Source organism: Sciurus vulgaris (assembly GCF_902686455.1).
Source record: "Sciurus vulgaris genome assembly, chromosome: 1".
Lineage (NCBI taxonomy): Eukaryota > Metazoa > Chordata > Mammalia > Rodentia > Sciuridae > Sciurus > Sciurus vulgaris.
In genome coordinates this window covers 137,894,263-137,921,130 of record NC_136461.1, presented here as the reverse complement: position 1 = coordinate 137,921,130, position 26,868 = coordinate 137,894,263, and the positions used below count along the sequence as shown (strand labels likewise).

Genomic DNA, 26,868 nt, shown 5'->3' with positions numbered 1-26,868 from the left:
CTAAGATATTCTTCCCCCACATTTGGATGTCAGGAATAGGATACTTTTTTCCCCCCGAAGGTCGTTTTATTGCAAAACCATAAATACAACATTGACATAAACTCACTTAAGTAACCGATCATCTCTAACCATGAAAAGAATGTTTTGCCTTCATATCAACCAACATGGCAAGAATTCGGGGGTGGGGGAAGTACTGAATCCTGGGCAAGGGCTTTTGTTGACTTAAGGAACCCAGTGGAACTTCCTCTTCTATAATTGATGCCCTCTTACATTTAATCAAACAAAAAAAATATATACAGCTGCTTATATTCTGGATTCTATGGTTTTGAAATTTCATGTTACTATTAACCCACTTATTGATAATTAACTTAGGAGATGATGCTAACAACTTGCCACCACTTTTCATTTTCTTACCTTCCTCTGTTTGCCATAGATGATATGAAAACGAATGAAAGTAAATTAAAGGTAACATAACTTGGAGAGAAAAACTTTGAAGCTATTTTATTATAAGTGCAAAGCTGCTGCCCTCCTGTGAAGAAAACAAGGCCTCAAAGTCTCCAGGCTGAAAGCCGCCCAAATGTGTTTCTTCTGAGAGAAAGACACAATTCCAAGGTGAAAGAGTTCCAGATGCCAAAGCCTTCCTACTAACCTACATAAACTCATGCCAAGACACAATAAGCCTTTTAACTCAAGCACAGAAGTCTCAAGGGGTTTCTCCTCCACCTCCCAAATATCAAAATCATGCTTACATATTTAAACAATTAGGCAAGATGTACAGAAGCTAGCACTAAATAGGTCTGAAATCTGAGTGCTAAATGTGCAGACTAGCCAAATTCAGATTTCATCCAGAGAAAATTTTAAAAAGGTAATTGTTTTATTTCACTTCAGAGAAAAAAAGGAGGGGGGGAGGGTGAGCAGTTTCTTTTAAATTCAGTTTATAGCAGAATAAAATTTCTTTAGGATAGGAAAAACACTGCCAAGCAATCTAGGAAAAAAGAAAGCTCTAATAGGCAAAAGTTGCAAATGTTTGTTTCAGATATATTAACTGGTTAAAACAGGTTAAAAAAAAAAAAAATTTGCCCATCTACACCACAAAAATACTGAAAAACTGAGTCCTCCAAGACACAGTGGTTAGATAGCTTCTCATACCTTTTTAGTCCTTCAGCATAAAACTTGAAAAATACAGCCAGGCACAGTGGCACTTGCCTGTAATCATAGCAACTCGGGAAGCTGAGGCAGGAGGATCACAAGTTCAAAGTTAGCGCTAAGCAATTTAGCAAGACCCAGTCTCAAAATAAAACACAAAAAGGGCTAGGGATGTAGCTCAGTCCCTGGCACCAAAAAAGGGGTGGGGATGTGGCTCAATCCCTGGCACCAAAAAAAAAAAAAAAAAAAAACAACTAAAAGTAGAAACACTAACATAAAAACTAATAATGAATAAAAATGTCCATTATGCAAATAATGAACACTGAGTTCTGATAATACAATTAACAGTGTGTGGAGTGTTTTAGATGCATTATTGCATCAACCCACATAAGCCTATAGTCACCATTCCCATGGCTCAGCTGAAGAAACTGAGGCTTACATAAATTAAGTAATTTGCCTATGATCACAGGGCTAAAAAGTCACTTGTCCAAAGTCATACAGCTAGTAGTTAGGCAGGGGTTCAAAACAAATCGGGTTAACTCACAGCTTTTAACTAAGTGAAACTGACAATCCCTGAAACTAACCATATTTTCAATTAACATATTTTTCCTAGTATTTTTCTATGCTCATAATTAACTTGTACAAAATCGGGACCATAGTAAATATATTGTTAGGTTCTCAACTCTTTAAGCTTCATATTGTTTTTCAAAAACATGATTCGAAATGCCTGCATGATATTCTAACATAAGAACAAAGCACAAATTTAACCATTCTCAATTTTTCACTGTCTCAAAGTGCTGTGACTTCTTACTCATAAGTTGCTAGGCGTTCAGATTATTTTCTAGAATAGATGACTGCTACAACTGAGATGGCCAGATCTCTATACATACAATCTTTACTTATTTCCAAAATAATAAGTTTTTGAACTTCGGGCAACAATGAAGGTGCAGGTCTCACGTATGTTGGCAGCATGAAGAATCTTTTTTTACTTGTTAAGAAGGAAAAAGTTATCTCATTTTAATTTGCATTCTTTTAGTATCCCCATAATTTGGAAATTTTTGTGCTTACTGACAATTAAGTTTTCTTTTTATCCATTACCTACTTATATCCATTACTGGTTTTCTGCTGGGCTGAAATTGTTTCTCTTCTGTACTGTTTCACAGGATACATTGATGTATCCTTTTTAAGATCCATGTACAAGCATTAGTCACTTAGAACAAAGCCGAAAACATAGGTGACAGTAATTCCTAATGCTAGAACATACACACCAAAAAGAAAGTTAAGCTTACCATAGACTGAGAAACTTCAATCTATGTGTCTGTACAGCACTCTTACATTGTCCCAAACTATCACTGGGGTATTTTGATTCTGAAAAGGTAATATTAATATTCCATAGAATTCTGTCATATTATTGTTTCTCATGCTGTGAAATATTTATAACAGCAAAGTCAAATCACATGTGAAAATAGTTTTAACATCATTTTTATAAGACTGTGACCTTATTTTAAAATTTTTTTAAATGTTGGAGGCTGGGGGTTTACATGGCGCAGAGGTAGCATGCTTGCCTGGCCCTGCTTCAACCCTCAGCATCACAAAAAGAAAAAAGTTATAAATTTTTTGCCTTTTTTTAACCTACAAGTTGCAGAATCTCAACAGTGAGGTAGCATTATTTCAGAACCTTTCTAACGCAATCTTTTTATATATCTTGTTCTATTCAAATGTTTTCTATTTTTGGATGAAATTTTAAATCCAAATATCAAACCTGAGTTCTTCTGAAAGGAAGTTTTCTAAGCCACTCTCCACTCCAGGTTGGACCCCAGAAGAGACTGGCTCCTTCCCACGTCCCCTCCAGGGTCCAAAGCTGTGTCTCTTCCTCTCCCACTCAATTTCCCCTGCCCTAACCAGAGCTCACTGCCTCCTGGCTGTGCTATTTCAACAGCCTCTGACTTTTTGCCTCTAGTCTCTCTTCGACTGCAATCCATCACATGTTGCCAAACTAACCTTTCATCTCCATTTCCACCACGGAACACAAGTCAGGATCTCACCCAGTCTGAACTCCCAATTTCAACATAGCCCAACCCTCCGTACCTATCCAACCTGCTGCCCTCCAGTAGGCCAACCTTGTTCCAATTCCAATTCTCCCTGAACCCTGGGCAGCAGGCCCCTTGCCCTGAAGGCTGAAAGGAGGAGGGGGCAGAGGTGTGCCAGTGGGTGTGTTCCCTTCCAGAGGGCCACAGCTCCTGATGAGAAACCTTCCCGCGAAGGTACGGGCAGAAAGCTACAAAAGGCTACAGTCCTGGCTCCTGCAGGCTGTCCTGGGCTGACCGTCTGCTTCCTACCACAGCCCTTGACTGATGTTCTGTGATTCTGTTCATGCTACCACTCAGTTTCTCCATCTTCTCAAAGGAGACGGCAAGTCACACCTTCCTGATTTTTCTCCACTATTCCTACACTAACCACACATCACATCTTCTCAGCACTTAATTACCTACAGCACTGTTACCATCCATGTGGTCATATGGGTTAACCTGTACTTCCTAACTAAAGGTAACATTTTTAGTATCTCCCAAAGAGATTAGCATACCTCACCAAAAGTAAAGTCAAAACAAAAAATTAGCAGGAACATCCCAAAGATGTGCACGTCATAATTCTTATCTGTCTTTGAAAGGAGTTGATAAGTTTTCAACAGGCACATCCATGTTTCCGAAAGCCAAAAAGATATTTTTAGAAACCTCAAACAACTGCCATTTGTTCTTTAGAGATAGGAATCTGAAAACATTATTGAATTCTTTCCTTGTTTTTAATGGCCATGCCTTGTATTCAATGAAGCCTCAAAATTGAACTGGATAGGCCCAGTATTCTGAAACACATTCCTGAAATCCTGCTTGCAAATCAAGTAAATATCCCGAAGTGGGTATCACCAAATAGGTCCATGGTGCTGACATCTCACTCTGCAGAGGGTTCTCAGGCCAGCTCACTTCAGCAAGTGGCTCCTCCCCAGAAGGTCTTCAGTGCTAGTTTAATAATTTTGTCTCTAACACAATATTATAAAATGGATATTATTGTGGTAACCTAGAATAGCACTGGATTAACCCCCGATGTTCCCTAAGTACCTAATAATAACAATGCTCCAGATGCCAGAAATGTGGTAACCGGGCCATAGTAACTCACCTCCACTCCCACGCCCACATTCTGAATCAGCTGGGTGAGGACAAGCAGAAGGTGACATCTGTCTCACTGACAATACCAGGGCCACATTGCACTATGATGGAAAGCCTGCACTGATGTCCTAGCTCATGCAGGCCACCCCACAACCCCTTCAGAGCAGCAGAGCTAGAAACAGTCCCCCTACCCAACAACTGGCCCTGCTCTGCAGGAACTCTGAGGAGGGTTGATGGCAGAAGCTTCAGCCCTTCTGGGGAACTCCACTCAGGGTGGGAAAGTCTCCAGCACACAGAAGTCAGTCCAGGGGACTCTTTCTACAAAGAAGTAGGAAGGAAACAAAGGGATATTCTCCCCAAACACTGTTCACCGCCCTGCTCCCGTCTGCACAAAGAGGCCTGGAACTATAATCTAACAGCCACAGGTGTCAGGGAGAGCACAAGGACACCGGATGCAAGACACGCATGCCCTGAAGTGATGGAATTTGCACCAGCCTAGAAGCTGCCTGTGCCAGCAGCCAGGGTACAGAGTCCAAGTTCAAGAGAAAGAGCTGGATGTGCAGTCTCACACTTTCATTAGGGGAGTTACGATGACTTTAGTTTTAGACAGATTGGGAAGGACACAAGTTTGTGGGGGTGATACCCAAAACAACAGTTTGAGAAGTTACTCACCTGGAAACAAGGGTTGAAGCTACAGGCCTGAATTAAACCCTAAAGAAGGCCAAAAGCAAAACCCCAAGTTTGGACTGTGTTCAGAAAGCAGGAAGGAAAGGTATGAGAATAGAGGCAGGATAAAAGGAAGCCTCCCTGCCAAGACCCAAAACAAGTGTGGAGGCTGGGTGCTTGATAGAGACTTAACTGGAAAAGGGGAGAGCTGTGTGTATGTGCTTCCTTTACACCTTCCACACAAGCATCCTGTCTTACACAGAATTATGCTAAGAAGTCCTACAAGACAGACAAACCCCCCTCACTGAACTACGTTTTAAGATGATTCTCATTCTCAACGTTATTACATGCCCTTGGAAATAACACCAGCTTGATATGGGTTGCTCCACAACAGTTACTGCTGCTTATCAAATCTATCAGCCTTGTATACTTCTACCACATAAACCAGAACTACCTATGAAACAAGGGTTTTTTTTTTTTTTTAATTTTCATATTTTAAAAGTTAGCACACTATAAAATCATGGGGGTTTTTGGTGCACAGTTTTATGAATTTTAATGTATGTAGCTATATTAACATAACTAAAACCATGATTAGGATATGTGGCACAGTGCTGTCACCCAAAAAATAAACTCCCTTTGTAGTCTTCCCTTCCCCCCTTACCCTTATCCCTTGGCAAACACTGATACAATCACTCCATGGAAGACATGAAAATAAAATTTAACAAATAAATACAAAGCAAGCAATCTTTCATTCTCATTCTCTTCACACCACTTTTTTGGGGGGCAGGAACAGGAGGATAACTAGCACTACATTAGTCTTTTTTTTTTTTTTTTTTTTTTTTTTTGGGACAGGGTCTCACTAAGTTGCTAAGGCTGATCTCAAACTTGTGAACCTCCTTCCTCAGACTCCCAAGTCTCTGGGATTACAGGCATGTGCCCCTGTGTCAGTTCCTTAATGCCACCTTTAAAGATGATAATCTCAAAATTCTTTAATCATCAGTCTTCACCTTGTATAACTGGTGTGCCAAACAGCTACATTTCACTCATTTACATGTATGAGAATAACATTGCTTATAACATTCCAAAGTTCCAAAAAGCACCTAGATAAAAATTCAGGCTTTGGATGACCTACAGAAATTTTAATTTGACAAATCTAATGTGCAGTTGAGACTGCATTGTTAGTAAAAGGTGCAAAAATAAATTTTTTAAGGATAGAAATTACTGCTTTAGTACCTCGAATAAGACCCATTTTCTCACCTCTGACCTTGTGTTAGTGAAATGAGTCAAATCACTGACTACTCAATAGTTGGCCCAAGGAGTCTCTTTTTTTCAGTGGTGATCGAACGCAGGGCCTTTAAGTCAAGCACTTTAACAGCCACATCCCCAGCCCCTCCAAGCAGTCTTTTAAAGAGCAGGTTAAAAGTCACTTTACAGGTATGCCCAATAAAGGTGTTGGTGTTAGTGATCCATAAAAGGTAATTCCAATGATATTGGCATTTCCCTGAGGCCTGAAAATTGAGCTGTGGAGGATGACAGGGAGACCTCAACTGTCAGCCACTCTGCTTGGACAGCCTGAGTCTCTGTGAGGATCCTATACACTGTCCATCACTTTTCTTTCACCATGCCAAGATGACAGTCAAACAATAACTAAGATGCAAATTTTTCAGCTAGAACATGGTAGCATGGCCTGCAGACAGCAATTCAGTTCTAGCAGTGTCACCACCTGTGTGCTCAACAGTGTCAGAAATTACCTATTTCACTCAATTTTGTTCTTATTAATGCATCTGACAGTATATAAGACAGAGTTTTCCTTTTCCTGCTAGACCCTAGAGTTAAATGAAATAGTTCTTGGCATCCCAGGCTAGCAAGGGGCTCACACAGCAGCCCAGATTTGTTGTTGTTGTTGTTGTTGTTTTAATAAGTAGGAAAATTGGAAAGCTTAAAATGATAATTTTGGTGATAAATATAAATCTGAAAACAACTGAAACACACTGAAATTTTAAGTGTGCCAAAAATAACAAAACTTACATTTTAACTAGAAGCTCATTGTATTCAAGCTGGACGACTATTTAATTGTGAAGGAAAAAGCTACAAATGTACAAAATACATAAATGTGTCATCATAGACTATTTATATGAGGCAAAGTACTATTAGGACTCCAGATTATATCTTTTTTTTTCCCCCCCAGTTTCCTGGCAAAGGAACATCTACCCCACAATATATAATGAATCTACTGATTTATACATTTGAATTCTATACCTATTGGAATATAGTGATAGATCACTTAACAATAGGGATACATTTCTGTGTGGGTGTGTTTGTGTGTGGTATGCTGGGGATAGAACCCAGGGACTTGTATCTGTTAGGCAAGTGCTCTACCATGAGCTACAACCCCAGCCCTTAGGCAATAAAATCTCACGGGGCCACTGCATATGCAGTTATTCACTGACCAAAAAGTCTTTATGTGGCAATGATTATCTATGTGTATGTAATTGTCAAAGATGTAATTGTCAAAAACCCTCTCATAGGTTAGCAGAAACAGTTTATATTTTATGGAGGCTGCATATCACACAGGTTAGTGTGTAAACAAGGAATGAGGACTGTAATTGCGAACCTAAGCAGCATCCCAGGTTTCTAAGTAGGCAACTGTAGTCCTATGTAGTGAGAAAAAGATGCCAAGTGAATTAAATCTTGGATAAACACTGGGGAGAAACTTTGAGAAAACCAATTCTGTAATAAATTAAATACTTTAATGTTGGTTGTATCTTGAATTGATCAATGAAAACAGAGTTGAGAGCCAAGTGCAGTGGCAGATGTGTGTAATCCCAGAGATTCTGGAAGCTGAGACAGAAGGATCACAAGTTCAAGGTCAATCTCACCAACTTAGCAAAACCCCGTCTAAAAATACAAAAATTTTAAAAAGGGCAGAGAATGTAGCTCAGTAGTAAAGAGTCCTTGGGTTCAATTCCAGAAGGAAGGAAGAAAGGAAGGAAAAGAAGAGAAGGAGGGGGAGGGAGAAAGGAGGAAGGAAGGAAGTAGGCAAGCAGGCAAGCAGGCAGGCAAGCAAGCAGGCAGGCAGGCAGGCAGGCAAGTATAGTTAGAATACTAGTTTTGCAATGAGCATGTGTCTTTTAGGTGGAAAGTGTTTTCAACTGATAAGATATGGCATCTGAGGAAAAGAGGCCTCACTAACTACAGTCCGTTAATAGCCTCTCGATTTCTCTCCAGGAGCTGTCCTAGAAAGCACAGGTGTGTAAGATCTTGATCTATGTTCCTCCTACCTTCTAAGATCTAGGTTATTTTGATGGGACCACTCAAAGCAATTTCTACAGAGTGGTTAATGCTACAGACTGTTAAATGAGCCTGTCCTCATTTGAGCAACTGCACCTATCAAAATTTGTGATCTTGGGCAAATTTATTAAACAATCTCTAAAATTCCATTTCATCAACTGTAAAATAGCAATTATTGTTCCTATCTCCCATGTTTTAACCAATCCTCCTCCAGGATTCAGTGAAAACAGTTTATGTAAATAGCTTAGCAAAACGCTAACTTCCACGAAGTCTATTCTCCATAAATGTCACTTATTCAGATCAACTCCTTGTAGTCACTTTTAAAAAAACTTTTTATTTCGACAGGATTTCAAAGTTCAAGGAATAGTACAAGGATCTCCCATAAATTCACATTTATTATTTATATTTTATCCAATTTACTTATGATTCCCTTAGAGTCACTTTTAAGTGAAAATAAAATAGAATGAAAATCACCTAAACACCATATCTTACATTTCTGTGTCAGCCTGGTTAACAGTGTAATTCTCAGAAAGCTATCCCAGTTTTTTCCCTTTCTTAAGGACAGGAACCTTCTCACATTCTGCCACTCATATCCCAGACTCCAATCCCCAATCGACTATGGGTTTAGATGCATCTTGTCTCTTCCTTACACAATAAACAGAAGTTGGGAAATAAAGACTAAACCAAGCATTCTGAGGTCTAAGGACCTGGAACTCCTACAGATCTTGAGAACAGCTTCTAGCCTCTGCTCAGAACCAGAAAGTTCTAATATTCCAAACAGAATGAATATACCAGGCCACTCATCAATCAGTATAACCTTATCTACCATGTTTGGAGAAATACAGGTTCAGGAAAAAGAAAGAATGACTGGAAAGTCAGCCATAATGCAGAGATTGTCTTTAAAGTCAGAGAGGAAGAATTGTTCTCTCAAAGTTGTAGGTTTTAGGACCTACATGATTTAGGATACCTGAATCATGCCTGTGTAATCAACAAGAGGATCATGTAAATAATCCTGGTTGCTCTGCTGGACAAAGGTATATGTAAATCTTAATTTTCAAAAGTCTACTCCTGAGGAAAAGTGAAAATTGCCACCAAGCACCATTGCAAGTCACTCATTCTTGTAACCATAGTTTGGAATTATGGTTTGGTGAACTTTTGAATTAAAAACAAAATCAAGACACATGGGTGCAAATGTTCAATGATTAAAATCAGCTAGTAAAAATAGTAACTGCTCAATAAACATGGCACTTGCTCTGCCCAGTGTTTCTGTTAGAGTATCTCGCCCATCTTCACCAGGCCCTAGGTACCTAGCTGTATCTTTATATCTGTTTTTTATTTATCATACCCTGATTTGTCTAAAGTAAGAGTTCAAGTTCTCAGCTACCACAAAATATAACATCCCCAAAAACAACCATTTACCTCATCTCCATGGATCAGGAAGATTCGTGAAAGGGTGAAAATTGTAGACCTTGGTCAATCTTAGGTACCAAGATGTTCCAAGATGCCCCCAAAATCAGAAGTCACAGAGGAAACATGAACAGAAATAATCTGGGCTGGTAAGACAGGGCAAAGGGGCATGCTATATAACTACAGTGTGTTGCTGCTATTTTTGTTTTTTTGATGCAAGCTTCAGAGTTGGTCTAGGTGGCAACACTATCATGAAGGTTATCCATACAGGTTCTATAATAGTAGTCTAGCCAATGTGGATTCAAGTCCCTCCTCCCTCCTTACAAGTGTTGCATGGTCCTGGGCAATGTAACCCTTCAGTCCTCTCAGTACCCTCATCTGTAAAATGGGAATAACAATTCTACTTGGAGTATAATTCATACTTGGAGTTGTTCTGATGAGTAAATTAAGTGATCCATTAAAACACCAGCTGGATTCTATGATACAGCCCGTGCCTAGCATGTGTGAGGCACTGAATTCAATCGCCAACACCAAAAAAAAAAAAAAAAAAATTTCAGTGTAATACCAAGCCAACTCAAAATGCTCAATAATTGTTGTTAACTAGTGATTATGGTTATTATGGTTATTTTAAAATTCATTCTTTCTGCACAGTTTTACTTCACTACCCCAACACAGGAAAGGGGGTACTGTTTCTGAATTCGATCAAGATTTTGAAATTCTCAGAATGAGTCTGCATGATTTTTCTGACAAGATCAATACACCTGCAATTGGTCAAAGCAAAATTTTGAGCACAAACAACGTCAAGTACACAAGAAAATAAAATACTGTAACAGAGACTTTTTCAAAAGTTCACTTTAAGGATCTAGGTTAAAGTTTCACTACACTTTAAAATACATCACAAACTAAGGCATATATTTATTGTGTACCTGTGCTCAAACTGATTTTATTATTCACAGTGCACCAGCAGCCACTGCATTGGAAACTAAAAGCATGCTTATAATTCTTCAAGGGACTTCTCACTATTTACCTGCTTATTATTATGTTAAACATGCTTAATGGTTTTTAGGTGTGTTGAAATAATATGAACACCTATAATTATATCTTAAATATCAACAGATTTCTAAATGTTTATGGTTTCTTCTCAAAAGGATAAAAAGGGGACAAAGTGCACTCTTTAAAAGGTTAAGGTAATCTCCCAAACCTGCTGCAGAACTAGGAGGAAAATTAATTACCAAGGAAGATTATCACATACCCTTCATTAGACACACTGCAAACATTGTGTAGAAATCTGTTTCAAGTTGGGGAAACTAGGGAGAGTAGGTGACATATCAATACTAACACATGTGTCTGATTCCCTGCACAAATGCTGGGTGTAAAACGCTGGCTGCCTAAAGACCCTGCTCAGAAGCAGTGGTTCTTTGCCCCACCTACACACCAATGAAATACATGGTAGGAAACTCAAATCCAAATCTGCTACATGACCTCTACTGCCTCCTCAGCCAGTGCAGAAGCCAGAAGGGGAGGATGCCCCCCAAAATGTATCCTGTGTGCCACCACTAAAAGCCACATCACAGGAACCTGCCTGCACTTTTCCACTTAGAGCCTGCACCCCTCAGATAAAAATGATCTCTCAAACCATAAGAACACACCACTGACTGGACCAAATAGAAAATACTTTAAGGGAGTCTTTAAAAATTTAAAGCCAGCAAGCTGAAGACAGACTATTAGAAATAACTGCTGATGAGTAGGTGGCACAAGACCATCTCAAGCTAAGATCAGCACGCCAAGGTTTTGTGCTGTTCCACATTCAGGAAGCCTACTTACCTTGAATTTAAATCTAGTCAAATGACTCAAAACCAGTCACCACAGCATACACCTGTATGTCAAGACTACATGACAAGACTTCCAAATGAGTAATGAATCATGTTAGTTCTTACATTAGCCGATGAAGCCACACAATCTTGCCCATCTGAAGGAGACAGGAAGTTTACTCTGGTGGATCTGACAAGTCAATGGCTACCAAGTCAATGACCACACGGTAGCAACAAAAGCACCTTTGAAACCAACCCCTAACTAAAGATACTCAGTCTCAGAGAGAACGTCTTTATGCACATCAAGAACAAAATCTGGTCTATAACAACAACAGAGATTATCTTTTAGCTAGCCAGAACAAAAATACATTCTCTCTAAAAACCTTTTTCTGTTTCAAGGTTAGCATTCGGAATTTTCATAATTTGTTATCTCATATAATAAAGTCTGATATTCAGAAGCTTTTCTGGATTTATCTATCTACCAGCAATTATGCAGTATAATCCACTTTTTATAACAACGAAGTGGCTTTGAAGATAATTTACATATTAAACTGGTTTATACACACTCACCTAAAAACCAGGTGTGTATAGAACTGTTATTTTTCTCCACAATTTTTTAAATAATGTATTCATTTCTACTGCATTTATGGACTGCAACTATCTTATAAAACACAAACATACTCCAAGAGAGCAGCTCAGTTCTGAGAGCACAATACCTAGCAGCTCTCTCCCAGGCACCCAAGGGCCTTGTCCCAGGAGGTAACTAGCAATAGAAAGCAGCCTCCAGAAAAGAAGATACAGGAGAACAAAATGTAACGTGGCAAGATCTGGTTACTGCAGGATTCTATGCTCAGCCTACAATGAGCAAACTCCTACAAAGTGCTACACATCAGGCAAGCAATACTGGCTCCTTCCCCCTCCCATTTCCCTAACCCACCAGCAATCCCTAGTGGGCTCACCAAACACTAACATCTTTTGGGGGAAAACTACCAGATTATTTTTGAAAAGTTTCAGAATGGGACTAGCAATGCAAAGATAACTTTAACAAATGTTATGGTCAGTTATCAGCACTCTCCATCAAAAGATCAAGAACTCATGATCTTCCTCCTCAAATCTGATCCCTGTCAGGTGTTCCCTGCCTCCCTGAAATAGTATCACCAGCCAGACAAGCAGGCAATATGATAGAAACCTACATCCCCAAGAGTGTGTTCTCTCTCCCAGAGCACATTTATTCTCAAGTCTGATTCATTTAAATTCCTAAATATTTCTCAAATCTATTTTTCTTCATCCCCATGGCCAACAATCTAGTCCAAATTCTTGCTATTTCCCCATCCCCTGAATCAAAAGCAGATGAGATAACATCTACAACCGATTCTTCCTCCACCACCCTACCATCTCAATCTTTTTCAAAACACTATTCTGCTTATGTCAAAACTGCTTAACACTTTATCAGTAGCTCCAACTGCGTTCTTCAAAAATCCTAAATTCCATATCCTGTAAACCCTGTCCAAGCTGGATACTGCCTGCCTCTTGGGACTCATCTCGAAACTGTGAAGGCCTCAAACATGCACCCATCCCCAAGTCAACTGGCACTGCCCTCATCCTTTCTTGTACTGCTGTGTGGGTGGCAGTGCTAAAGCCACTTCCTAAGGGCTAAGACCACATGCATGTGATTGAATCCCAAAGTCGAAAGCTTTCACTCTTCCTAGTATCCACTGCATAGCAGCAGCTTTATTTTTTTGTAGGGCTACCATATTTCCTCAAGTCACCACTGTGTTCCCAATTCATAGTACTGTACCTTTCAAGCAGCAGGTACAATAACTGACTCAATAAATAAGAAAACAGATTAAACAGAAAAACTAATCAAAGTCCAGAATCACTTGCCACAAAAGCCAAGACTGATGAAAAGCCAAGACTGATGCCTACACAGGTAGTGAAAGGCTCAGGTAGTCCACTAAAAAAAAGTGTCTCCAATTTCACATTAGCATAAGCAAAAGAGACAGAACCAACCTTTTACCAAGTTAATGCTTCATCATTAATTGTCTATACTTTAAAAACAAAGAGATGTTTTTAATTTTCAAAGTAAAAGAAAAAGAAACCCCCAAAGAAATATTTCTTTGAGAAAACAATTATGTTTGCAGTTGCCTAACACTGGTAAAAATGTACAGAAATCCAGTTATGGTAATGAATACATGCTTCTAAAGTGAAAACAGTAATCAAATCTTGAAATAATTATCACTGCATTTTTCTAGATGGATAATCATAGTTTAAAAAAAAAAAAAAGAAAGAAAGAAAGAAAACTCCAAACTCAGTAGAGGTAAGTTATTATTGGCTTTAAGAACACCTTTAAGAGCTATGTTTTCATATGCTGTAAAACTGTAAAGCCAGAAGGTACTTTTGACACATACATGAAGGGATAGACTCTTTCAGAGCTGGCTCGGTCTCCAACAAACACAAACCCAGCAGCTCTCCTACAAGGCACTTTGCTAGGCACCATAAGACAACTGTGACTAAAATGGGTTCTGTAGTAACTGGGTGACCAGCCAAAGGCAGTTTGTTTAATTAATCTCTCTGGACTCCAGTTTCTTAATTTGTAAAATGAGAAAGTTCAACTAGCTCTCTAAGGTCCTCATGTTCTAAATATCCAACGACTCTAATGATTATAAAATGAATTTCTATTTGACAATATCATTATGATTTCCTATTTCTATTTACCCTTTTTATCACACAGATAAGATTTCATTTAAAATTTCTAATAATTGATAAAAGTAAGACAGAAAGGAGCAAGAAGTGCTTTTAATTACTTCCCTCCTCTTAACCACTACATAATTATCTTTGAACTTCAACCATAACTGCAACCTGAGACCCAAATTCCAACAAATCATTCCATTTTTATATTTTGCAGAAAACCCAAGTGATTGTATACTCATAACCTTTTTAATATTTTAATATCATCAAACTGGCAACTTCTTTAAATGTCAAAAGTTTTTTTGTTGTTGTTGTTGTTGTTTTTACAAGGTTAAATAATAGTTCAGCATAGTGGTGCACACCTGTGATGCCAGTGACTCAGAAGGCTGAGGCAGGAGGATGGCAAGTTCCCAGCCTCAGCAACTTGGCAGACCCTCAGCAATTCAGAAGATCCTGTTCTCAAAATAAAAACTAAAAAGGGGATATAACTGAGTGATAAGTAGCCCCTGATTTCAGTTCCTAGTACAAAAAGAAAAAAAAAAAAAATCCTAAATAAAGTTTTCTCAAGAAAAAGGAATATTTTATCTCCCAAACTAACAAAGCTATAATAATTTTAGAAAACTGTCAAAATAGGAAAATCTAAGTTCTGACTTTTAAATGGCATAAAAAGAATAGCTCTTCTCTATTCACATGTGTCCATATGAATAAGGCAATTTAGAGTCACATAGTGCCAGTATGGTCCTAATAGCATCTCAAAATCACCCAAAATGTTCCTTCTTCATCCTTTTTAGTGAATTTGGCTGAGCAACCTACATATATTTATATGCCTATTTGTTTTACACATAAAAATTACTTGAATTCTGGAAGTGAATCACTTTCTTACAAAAGACGAAGTTTTAAGAACCATTTTTTGTAGTCACACACTTTGCTCAGCCCTGACTAAGCATTTTTATTCTTGCAATGCCTTATTTATAGATGTTTATAAGATGGTCGTGCTGTTTGCTAGGCTATAGTGCTTAAGGCTTATTTGGATAATGAAGGATGAACGAAAACTACCACCTCCAAAGTTAATCTTAAAAGTCAAAGACTACGGCTGGGGTTATGGCTTAGTGTAGAGAGCTTGCTTAGCATGTGTGAGGCATTGAGTTCGATTCTCAGCACCCACATATAAATAAATGAATAAAATAAAGGTCTACCAACATCTAAAAAATATTTTTTAAAAAAAGTCAAATACTTGTTACCCATAGAAAGAAGTCTCTCTCCTACTAGATGATAAACTCCCTGAGAGAAAGTACTGCCTCTTATTCCCTGTTTTACACATGGAAGGCTTGCCAAGATTTGCCTAAAAGAAATAAACTAAATGCTTGGTGACTGAAGACAAGCAAACTCTCATGCACAGGGAATAAAATGCTATAATCCTGGTTTGAAAGAACCACACTAAATTTGGCACTTACATGGTTTTTATGGGTTACACAGCAGGTACACAGATGAAAATGTCCGTTTTCTTTAGACCTGTTTAAAAACTTAAAGTATGTAATTATTGACTTTACATCTGTATTAGGAAAAGATTGTAACATTTCCTTGATACACAGTATTATTAAGGTACTTGTCACAAGGTTCATTTTAACTGAATAAAAGTACAGCTAGCCTAGAAAACTCTCATTATGGAAAAAGTTTTGAAAAATGATTAAAAACTAAACCAAGTCCAGGTAAACCTATGAAGGTACTATGTAAAACTAATTTACTAAATGTTATTTTAAATATGACTTCTATATTTTCAACTTGGAGGGAAAAGTGCTAGTTTTCTTGAAAGAAAAGTGTGTGAGTTTTTAACCATCACCTATACAACCACTCTTTATCATTTCTCTAGTCTGCCTTCCATGTCAAGACACAGAAGAGGAAGTAATTTTTTTAACAAGCTAGTTTAAGAATAAATTCACTGATTAAACCAATATAACTAGAGTTTAGATTCACATACCAGTGTTTTTATTATAATTCCTTCCTTATCTAGAAACTCATTTGAATTTGAAAGCATAAACCTAGAGCAAAATTTATCAAACTTCAACTTAGGATTTGCAGAGTGAGAAAAATAGGAAATATTGAGGTTATAAATAATAAAGCCCACAGTGCCAGAAAAAAATTCCAATTCTTGAGAGTTGTACTAAGGAAATTCACCTGTTACAAGTCTGACAAAAATTCAATATGTTCCCTAATCAGATTATTTTTTTTTAAATGGGGGGATGCCATATTGCCACTGCTGGACAACATAAAAATAAGTAAATAAACCGTTAAAATTTGCTGCTCCCATCTTTTTCCAATTCCAAAATCTGATTTTACTTTATAACTTTTTTCTACAGTAGTTGTTCAGGGAAAATAAACTTTTCACCAGCAAACTGGAAGACATAAAATGTCTCCTACTCATCACCTAGAAAGGCAACCCGAGTCCTACTCCGTGCCCCAAGCATCTAGCTTTCAGCCTCTTTATTATCATTGTCAATGAATGGGCCCCAGTCAAATGAAAGCTGCCATTTTAGGGTAAAGACTGGAGGGCTTCTGTTGTGCAACAGCAAGACAAAAACACTGCGCGACAGATGTACTCTGGGGGCTGGGGAAAGGATTCAACTTCATAAAATCACTGCTCAAGTTATTTCTGAAATAGGAATTACCCAGTACTTGGACATTACTCAATCTAAATGTAATTATAACTGGGATAAATCAGATACTCATGCTGCTAAGGTCACAGTCACTAAGATTTTTTGTCCCCGTTAGAACAGAACTGAGGAATAAAGAGATGTATTTTTCCCTACTGATTATCAGGTACGATGAGTACTTCCCCCCACACATCCTCTTACTGAGAGAATTGGGGGAAAATAACACTCAACCCCTTAGTAAGGTATCGCACACTGCAAAGACATCTTAAATTAAATATTTTAGAAAATAAAAATCAGGGACTTCACGAAATCCTTTAAAACTAAATTAAGATATTTAATGTACTCCAGAAATCAAGCACAGAGGATAGGTACATTTTAAGATAAGTTATTTAAATCGATTGCTAGATAATATACAATAGGAAACTAAAAAGTATACTTAGCAAGTGGAAAGCTGGATAGTGTATCTAATTCTAGCAATTCAAAAGGAAACTCTCCATGTGGGTTGCTACTTTTCTTTTGTCCATTGTCTGTTCAGAAGAGGGGGAAAAAAACTAGTTTAAAACCAAGGCGTGAACAGTCTCTAAAAGTGACCTCCAGGAAAACCGTCCTACCCTAGTCCGAGCACTCCCCGAACCGCCCGCTCCACGGGGGCGCTCACAAAGCGGGCGACCGGCCGGGAGTTTGGGGTGCGCTCCCACGGCGCGGGGCTACTCGAGGCAGAGCCATCCGGAGAAAGGCGGCTCGGTAATGATGGCTGCTCGGGGCCGGCGGCTCCTTCCCCGGAGCCTCCTGACCAGCCCCCCCAACCCCCGCCCCGAGTCTACCGAATCCCCCCCGCGGCCGCGCTTACCCTGCGCCGCCGCGCCCGCCCTGCACAGCAGCCCACCCGGTGCCCGCGCCCCCACCCGAGCCCCGCGTCGCTGGCGAGCCTAGTCCCTGGTGCGAACCAAACAAACAACGCGTCCCCCGCCGCCCTCCTTCCTCTCCCCGCTGACCGCTTGGCCTCCAGCCACCTCAGCCGTTCACGCTCCGAGCCGCGGCTCTCCGCGGGGCAGAGCGCACCCCGGCCAACTCGGGGGCCACCTGGGGACCCCCTCCCCGGCGCTGACCCCCCGGTAGGCTGGGGGTAGGTGGGGGCGGAGGACCCGAGTTGCGTTCGGGGGTTAAAGTCGCTATTATGCAGTCGCCGCCGCCGCCACCACCGGCCCGGCCAGCTCGGCAAGGTGGGGTCCCCTTCTTGCCGCGCCTCCCCGCGTTGGTCCCGGCCCGACTCCCTTTCTTCTCCTCCTCGCGCACTTGGGAGCCACCGGGGAGCCCTGGGAGCCCAGAGCCGCAGGCTCGCAACTCCGCGCCCGCGGCTGGCACCGACTGGGCTCGGGACGCCCCCCGCACCGCGTGTTCGCGCCGCCCCCGCCCCACGCGGCGCCCCGCGCACTTTCCCCGCCGCCAACCCACCTCGCCCGGTGGCCGTCCCCTCACGGGCTGGCGCCGCAGCGCCGGGAGGGACGCACTTTGTTCGCGCCCGTGCGGCCGCAGCTCCCGGCGAGCGCGGCGTGGTCGGTTCGGAGCGGGGGGCGGGGGCGGGAGGCGGGGGTCGCCGCCGTCCCCGAGCCACCGCCGCAGCCGCTCAGCCGCCCCACGCCCGCGCGCCCATCGCCCGCTCGCACTTGAGTTGAAGCCCAACTTTTCCTCCTTCCCTTTTCTCTCGAATGGAGCCGGCAACTCGTGCTCGGCGCCGGCGGGAGGAAACGCGCTCGCGCTCCCCCGCGCGCAGACACGCTCCCTCCTGTCCCCCGTCCCCCCCCAACGCCGGCAGCACAACAAAAAGCCATTTACATGCGAGGAAGTGACCCTCGGCCGCACCGCGCGCCCCCGCCACCGCCGGTCCTGCGGACGCAGGCAAAAGTTGGGGCGCCGGGCGGCGCTCCGGACGCGGGTTCGGGCCCCGCGGGCGGCGACGCCGGCGACACGGCGCGGGCGGCGCTGCGCTCCTGCGCCGGCCCCGGCCCCCGCCCGCCCTCGCCCCTCGCCCCGCACACGCCCAACTCCTCGCTCCCAACTCCTCGCGCGGCCCCGGCCCCGGCCCGGAGCGATTTCCTGCCGCCGCCGCCCCTCCCGGGGGCGCCGGGTGAACTCTCGCGCTCACCGGGTCGGTCGGTCGGGCTCCTCCGCTGCCCAGTGCCGAGGGGAAAACAAAACGCAGAGCGGGCTCCGGAGTTGGCTCGGCGGCCGCGGCCAGGGGGCTGAATCCACGGGCGCGGAGTTGACCAGGGGCGAACAGGGCTCTGGCGAGTTTCAGGGTCTCCGGGTCCCCGGGCCGCCTCCTCCGCGGCGCTCCTTTGTGTAATTTCACTCGATTCAAGTTTAATCCGATAGTTCCCGAGCACGAGCGCGTCCGCACCACCACGGCTCAACCCCCGCGCCGCCGCCGCCGCCGCCGCCGCCGCCACCGCTGCCGCCGCCGCCGCCGCCGCCGCCGCCGCGGCCCCAGCACGCCAGCGCCTGCGCGCGCCCCGCACGCCGCGCGCGCCCGGGACCGCGGGGCCGCGCGCGCCCGCCGCTGGCTCCCTCCGCGCCGCGCCCGCGCCCGCGCGCCGCCACCTGACGTCAGGCGCGCCTGGTATAATTTATGCAAGAATTCGGCCGGGGTGGCGGAGGCCGAGGGAGAGGCCGAGAGAAAGGGGGCGGCGCGGGGCTGCGGGGCCGCGGGCTGCGAAGGGCGGGCTGGGCGCCACTTCCCGTCCCCGGGCGGGCGCCGGCACTGCGGGCGGTTCTCCCCACCGGCGGGTGCGCGGTCTCCGCGCTGCCTTTCTTGTTGGGCTCCTTGGAGCGCTCGACCGCGGCGGCGCCCCGGGCGCGGGCTGGAGAGGGTGCCACGTTTCCCCGCGCAGCACCTTCGCGGAGTCAGGGTGCGCCGCCCCGGGGCAGGAAGCGGAGTCTCGGAACCGACCGCGATCCTCTCGGCCACAGCGAAAGGTTTCCAACGCTGCGCGGACGGCGGCGGCTGGAGGTGTTTGGATGTCTCTTCTGTAATTATCCTTCAACTTGAAATTATTTTCCCACATGAAATTATTTAGAATGGACACATTCCATTTCAAATAGATTCATTCCTGCTTCTCCACATAGCTTTTCCTACCTCCTTGGTGATAGGACTGCCGAATCCATCACTAAATCAAAAAGTTTAACTAGATACCGTTGATTTTTGTTGAATTTGTTACCCTGCCAAACCAAAAAAGAAAGAAGATACAGAGCGCAATGGTTAGGAAACAAAGAATAGGATGTGTGCCCATCATTAAACGTGTCACGACTAGAATGTTTTAATCACTCTTTGGCCAATTTGGCACTTGGAAATGATCTTCTAGTCTTAAATATCCGACCTTCTTGTTCTGGTTTTATATTTATTTATTTTTTTCCTGGTACAAAATGACTGTTAACCTTAAAGAAATTTTTGTTTTACTAATTTTCCTTTTAGAAAATAGATCTTCAAGCATATATTAACCACTTTCAATGTGCAAAATACTGAGCAAGAATAATTAATAAACTGTCAACAATTGTAAACTTTGAGATGATTTTATTAGGTTAAAGATGACACTTATTTTGAAATTAAGGAAAGAATTTATATTAACTAATGATTACCCTAAGACAGCATAGGGAACTTACTATTATTGGAGTCCAAAATAAGTTGAGAAAATGCAGAATATGTAAAATATACCAACCATTCAGTATTTTATGGTTACCCTATCTGTATTGCTAAGCCTACATTCATAATATTTCTATTTGGACAAAAGACTTATCAAAAGTATTTTGTTATATAGCTACTACAAGTATTCAGTAACTGAGTTTGATTATCCTAAACTTATCACTAAAACATTTATTTCCCTAAGAGTAGTTAACAATTTTATAAATATTTGTTACATTATATTGTGGTTTATTAAAATGCACTGCTTTTAGCTTTATTTCACCGTATAATTGAGTTGTGTTTTTAAAGAAATAAACATTTTAACAGACAAGAAGAGTGACACCACAAAATGAATTCTGACATCAAAAACTTGAAATATTGAAATTAACCTTTTTTATAGCCCCATATCATAAACCAAGAATCATAATTCTGAGGTTAGTCCTTCATTTCTACTTAAGTCTGTATCTCAGTGAAAGCATATGGGGAATACTTTGGGGTGTGTGTATGAGAGAGAGAGAGAGAGGTTAAAGACAAGACACAATGCTTAGAAAGAAATCACTAATGCCTGACTATATTAATCACATTTTTTAAATGGTGTGGCATAAAGTATTTCTTTTGCAATACATCCTAGCTCAATATCAGGTGTGCATCTATTTCAAAGCAATTTACAAGCTAAGAAATATGGCATCTACCTATGGTGAAGCTATATTTCAATTAACTTCTGATCAACAAATAGAATTTAAGTGACTGTGAGGAGGTCCCTATGCCCTTTGTACTTGTAACTGGAAAGTTAGGAAACTTACTTTTGACTAGAAATAGAAAAACAATACAGTCGGTATACAAGATAAAAATAGCCCCTGCATCCCCTCTCTAACTTTCTCTTCTTGTCCTAGTTATTGTTCTAAGCCAGGATGAAGTCTATGCTTTTAGAATTCGTACTGGTGCCTTGAAAAGCAGAAACCCACTAGGGCAAACTCCTAGGCAGAATTGTCCTTACCGAAGAGGTCCCTCCCATCCACCCTCCCCCATTGCTCTTAAGACTAGACCGATTTCTCTCCATTTGCTTCACTGTTGAAGTTTTCCCAAGGAGACTAATTTGAATTCTCAAGCTTTCCCTTTAAGTATGCAAATACCTTAGGGCGAGATAAGGGTCATTCACAGATGAGTGTAAATTCATTCATTGGGTTGCTTTTTCTCCCAACATCTAACTGAAACTAAGGATTTTAGAGACTTAGTCATTCATTCAACACTGATTGCCTAAGAGGTTCCAGGTGTGGTTCTAGGTGTTTATGAACAAAACAGAAAACTTCCTGCCCTCATGCAGTATACAGTCTAGGGGGGATTGGTAGTTTAGATTTGTTGATAAGAAGGAATGGTAATTTTGGAGTCTTGAGTCCCTGGGATATAGAACAGGCCTGAATTAGTAATTAGAGTCAGTAGAAAGGCACTAGAAACCTGGGAATAGGAATACTAATGGATGAAGTGGACACCAGCAAAAGGCTGTTGAGAAAAATACCCAAGAGATCTATTACAAAAAAGGTTTTCTAGGCCTCATGAAATGAATGGGAGCAGTCTCTTCTAAGAACTCAGACTAATGCTAACTGACCTATTGTTCCACTGTGTTACTGCTTAGACAAACAAATGTTTGTCTCTGCTTGGGAAAATTGTTCATAATGTATCAAAGTATAATACTTGAGCAGGTGAGGGGAGTGCATAGGACAAGAAGGCAGGAATAATTTGCACATCCAAAATACTGTAAAACACCCTAACTTCTAGAACATTTATTAAAATTTGAGTCCTGTTAGTCTCTTCTTCCAAATGTTTTGAACTTTAAAATACAATATAAATTACACTAATTTCAGTGTGGAGGACATACTTGGATGCAATTTTGAAACTCATCTTTTGAAATTGTATTCAAAATCCTTTTGCAAGTCATAGAAAATAACTCTCTTTAGGGCTATATCTATTTTTTCCACTAAAAATTGTTATTGTACTTCAGAATTTACCAAATGCCTTTGATGCTTTCCAAACAATACATTTTACCTTTTAATGATGATCCACTGCCATTGAAGGTATGTAGAAAAAATAAAAATATAGATATGTAGAGGGTTATAAATGCTGAAGAAAACACCAGAAACAAGTCTTCAAAACCACACACACACACACACACACACACACACACACACACATGCACACACACACACGCACACAGAATTGAACATTTAACCACCAAGCCACATTCTCAGCCCTTTTTATTTTGAGATCAGATCTCCTTAAGTTGCTGAGGCTGGCTTGGAACTTGCAATTCTCCTGCCTCCGCCTCCCATATTGCTGGGATTACCTGAGTGCCCTTCACCGCAATAATGGCATCTTTTTCCCCTGTAATTTTTTCATAAAAGAACCCAGCGAGGTGCGGTGGTGCACTCATGTAGTCCCAGCAACGTGGGAGACTGAGACAGGACGGTTGCCAGTTTTGAGACCAGCCTGGGCAACTTAGCAAGACCCTGTCTCAAAATCAAACAAGCTCAGTGTTAGTGATGGAGCATTTACTGATCATGTGCATGGCCCTGGGTTCTACCACAGAAAGAAGAAAGAAAGGAAAGAAGGAAGGGAGGGTGGGCTGACTCATCCAATTGGAAATGTAAGTGCTCGTGTATTTGTTAGAAAATTGGTCACATCTCTTTACATTAAAAAGATATGTTATGTTATATAGTCTAAAACTACAGCTTCCCACATGACAGAAACCTTTGTTAGAGATACTGCTTTAAAGTTACTGTTTAGTTACCCATGAAAGTGCACCTGGTTTTGGTTCCTCTGCATTAAGACTCATTTCTTTGTTGGGTTTGTTCTTGTTTTGTTTTGTTTGAGGGGTGTTGTTTATTTCTTTGTTTTTGGCAGTATTGGGAATTGAACATGCTTCATGCATGTTAAGCATGCACTCTGCACTCTGCCTCTGAACTACATCCTCAACACTCTCCTGGGTTTTTTATGTAGATAGTATATGAATATGAATTGGTTCAACTCTTTTTCTAAAGGTTCTTTTCTGAAATTTTTTTCTTCCTGTGCTTTTTCATTTATCAGGTATATGTGGTATGAAGTGTTTAGCAATAAGTTCACAATATCTCTTAAGTATGCAGATAGTATATTGGTTTGAAATCATTAGATAAAATTCCCATATCATCTCCATTACGCTAGAATACTGTAGAAGACATTGCTGGCAACTGTCAAGGATGATAAGGTCAAGATATCAGTAAAAGAAAGCCATTAGGACTAGAATGAAGCCATTGTTGGCTCCCAAAGTTAGCAAGTTTAGCTGTTTGAGTCATTCTTCCAGAAAAACTGTGTGTGTGTGTGTGTGTGTGTGTGTGTGACTTGGATTGAACCCAGGGATGCTCTACCACTGAGCTATATCCCCAACTCCTTTTTCTCATTTTATTTTCAAGACAGTGTCTCACTAAGTTGCCCAAGCTGGCCTAGAAATTGCAATCCTCCTGCCTCAGCCTCCCAAGTCTCTGGGATTACAGATGTGCACTGCCATCCCAGCTATGAAAATGTTTATTGAATGCCTACAATGTGCCATATTCTCTGTTGCCATTGGGGACTTGGTAAGCTCCCTATCTTCAAGGAGCTCATAGTGCATGGCAGCAGAAAGGAAGGAGTGATTCTTGCTGCTTGGGATACCAAAGCAGGTTTCCTAGAATGTGAGAGACTTGGACTCAGTGTTGAGTAAACAAAGGAATTCATCACAATAAGAAGGGTCGTGAGAAAAGCAGGGATGGGGAAAGGGACCCCCAACAGAGAACAAAGAGGTTCAGTAGTCCCAGAACCTGCTGAGTTCAGGTTACTCTAAGTGGTTCACTTGTGAAGGGAAGTTGAGCCACTTTTCCTCCACGGTGTTCTCCACTTCCAGGATGAGTTGGCTATCCTTCCTTTGGGCTATCCTCCCAAAGATGCCCATCTTCATCACTACATGCTTATGTCGGACTATAATGAATTGTCCTATCTTATTATTGGGCTGTGAGCTACTTGGAGCAAGGACTTTGTCTTGTCTTTTAGCACCCCCAGTTACCATAGAGCCTTCCCTTTAGAATGTGCTCAATAAATACCTGTACAAGTGGCAGGGGTGGGGAAGTGTGGGGAGATTAGACTAGAGAATAGAAGGGACTAAGGAGAGCTCTCAAATTCATTCCACAAGTCAGGGACAGTCATTGAAGAGTTTTCAGCAAAAGAAAAGCAAGTCAGATATGCACTTGTAAAGAGCTCTCCAAAAGAGGAGAAAAGTGAGAAGGATCTCTGAAGACAAGAAAAGGGAAGATATAAAAGCAACTGGCAACTTCTTTATGCTGACCAGACTCAAACATCATTAAATACTTATCATGGGGTTGGTCATCAGACGGGGAAGAGCAGGCAGAAAAGAAGAACCACCCCTCCCTGTGGTAGAGGAAGGCAATGCATTGTCTGGAAGGAGCAGTAGGAGTATAGGGGGCAGTGGGTCCAAAGTGCCAAAGTGGCACTACCACCAACAAGGACTCAGCCACTTTGCATCTTCATATCCTTACCCTCAGATACCAGCTCTAATATTCTAGGCATGGTGTCACCAAACATATCCTAAGTAATGTTGGGCAGTCCCCTAAGCATATCATTGTCTCCATTTCTAGTCTAATACATGGAAATCCATGGTGCCAACTTAGTTAATAATCAGATAGTTTGACAAAAGATTTAACTTGAAAAAAATACAGTTTATTATTCATTCTACAGTTATTGGGCACTTGCTCTGCATCACACACTATGATGCCTGGTATGCAAAATAAAGCAAATTCTTCCCTAGATGAGCTCCATGAATCTGTCAGGGGTAAAAGACAGATATTTAAACATGTCATTGCAATCAAGAGGTGTGCAATCGTGGTATTGTTGGATACAGTGATAGCTGGGGAAAAGGGACAACTAATTCTATTTCTGCTCAGGTAGTAGGGGAGTCTTCACAGAGGATATAACATTTAAACTCAGCCTTGCTGGCCTCTGCAGATGGCCAGGGATGAGGATGACCACCAGGCAAGAAAAACAGCTAAGATATGCCTGAAACAGATGGCTAGTGTCAGCACTACAAGTAATTTGACTCAGGTAGAGCTTAGCACACACAGGAAAGAAGGAAAGAAAGAAGGGTAAAAGGAAGGAAGGGAAGCAGGGAAATGAATGACAGAGCCAGGTCAGTAAAAGTTTGTAGCATTTAAGAAACTTTAATCTTATCACATAGATTGTGAAAAACCTTGAAAAGACACTCAGCAGGAAAATTATCAGAGCAAACAGATGTGTTAGGTGTGTGGACCAAAAGTCAGAGCTGTTGGTATCAGTGATGGTCTAGGTTTGGCATGTTGAGATGATAGAGATAAAGGAAGAGATGTGAGAGTGATTCAAATGACATATATTTAAGATGTGGCATATAAGTTTTGGAAAGTAAATGACAGGGAGAGGTGACGATTCACTTCTGGGTTTCCATGGTGAGTGATTGAGTAGCTAGCTATATCGCTTACCAATATAAAGGGCAGGACAAGAATGGTTTCTAGAAGAACATAGGGCCTTGGTGTGGGAATTAAAGTCAGTTGTGGAATATTCATCTGGGGATGTCCATTAAATAAGAGGTGTGAATGTAGATTGATATGGTTTCGAGATGTAGGTGTCAGAATTAAGAAGTACGAATGTACTAAATCCACTGGAGTAGATGAGATTGCTTGGAGAAACGTGCAATAGAAAATATCCAACCAATGAGAGAAATCTTTTTCAGTTATTTATTACTTTATATCTTCAAACCACCCCAAAATTTAGTGACTTAAAACAACAAATGTATCTGGTGGATTGGTTGGGGGGTTGGGCTTAGTTGGGAAAACCAGATAGTTGAATATCTCTATCTCTGCCTTTAACTCTACCTCTATTTCTATCTTTGATAGGTCCTACATCTTGGTTTTCCAGATGACATGTCAGTCTCTGGCAAGTGCTCTAAAAAGGCAAACCCCAATGCACAAGCACTTAGCAGGCACCTGCTTGCTTCAGATGAACTGGTTTTCCATTGACCAAAGGAAGTTCCATTGTCAAACCTACAATCAATGAAACAGGGAAGCTGGGCATGGTAGGTCCCACCTGTAATCCCAGGGATTTGGGAGGCTGAGGCAGGATTGCAAGTTCAAAGCCAACCACACTGGGGGGTGGGAGGGGGGCAAGAATGGAGGAAGGAGGGACTGTATAGAGGGATAAGAGGGGTGGGAGGGGTGGGGGGAAGAAAAAAATAACAGAATGAATCAAAAACTATTACCCTAGGTAAATGTATGATTACAAAAACAGTATGCCTCTACTTCATGTACAAACACAGAAAC

General features: G+C 41.7%; 1 protein-coding gene across 7 annotated transcripts in view; it reads right to left on the bottom strand.

The window, feature by feature from the left end:
- The window catches only part of CHD7 (chromodomain helicase DNA binding protein 7), a 182,338-nt gene extending 163,057 nt beyond the window's left edge, over nucleotides 1–19,281 (bottom strand). For 5 of the 7 annotated variants that reach the window (XM_079144288.1, XM_079144290.1, XM_079144293.1 and 2 more), the window contains exon 1: nucleotides 18,968–19,280. The gene's annotated coding sequence lies outside the window, so the exon portion shown is untranslated. Of the gene's footprint in view, nucleotides 1–18,276; nucleotides 18,609–18,967 lie in introns of those variants that run through there. The other 2 variants (XM_079144292.1, XM_079144289.1) reach the window with 2 other exon arrangements.
- Nucleotides 19,282–26,868: the final 7,587 nt, after the last annotated feature.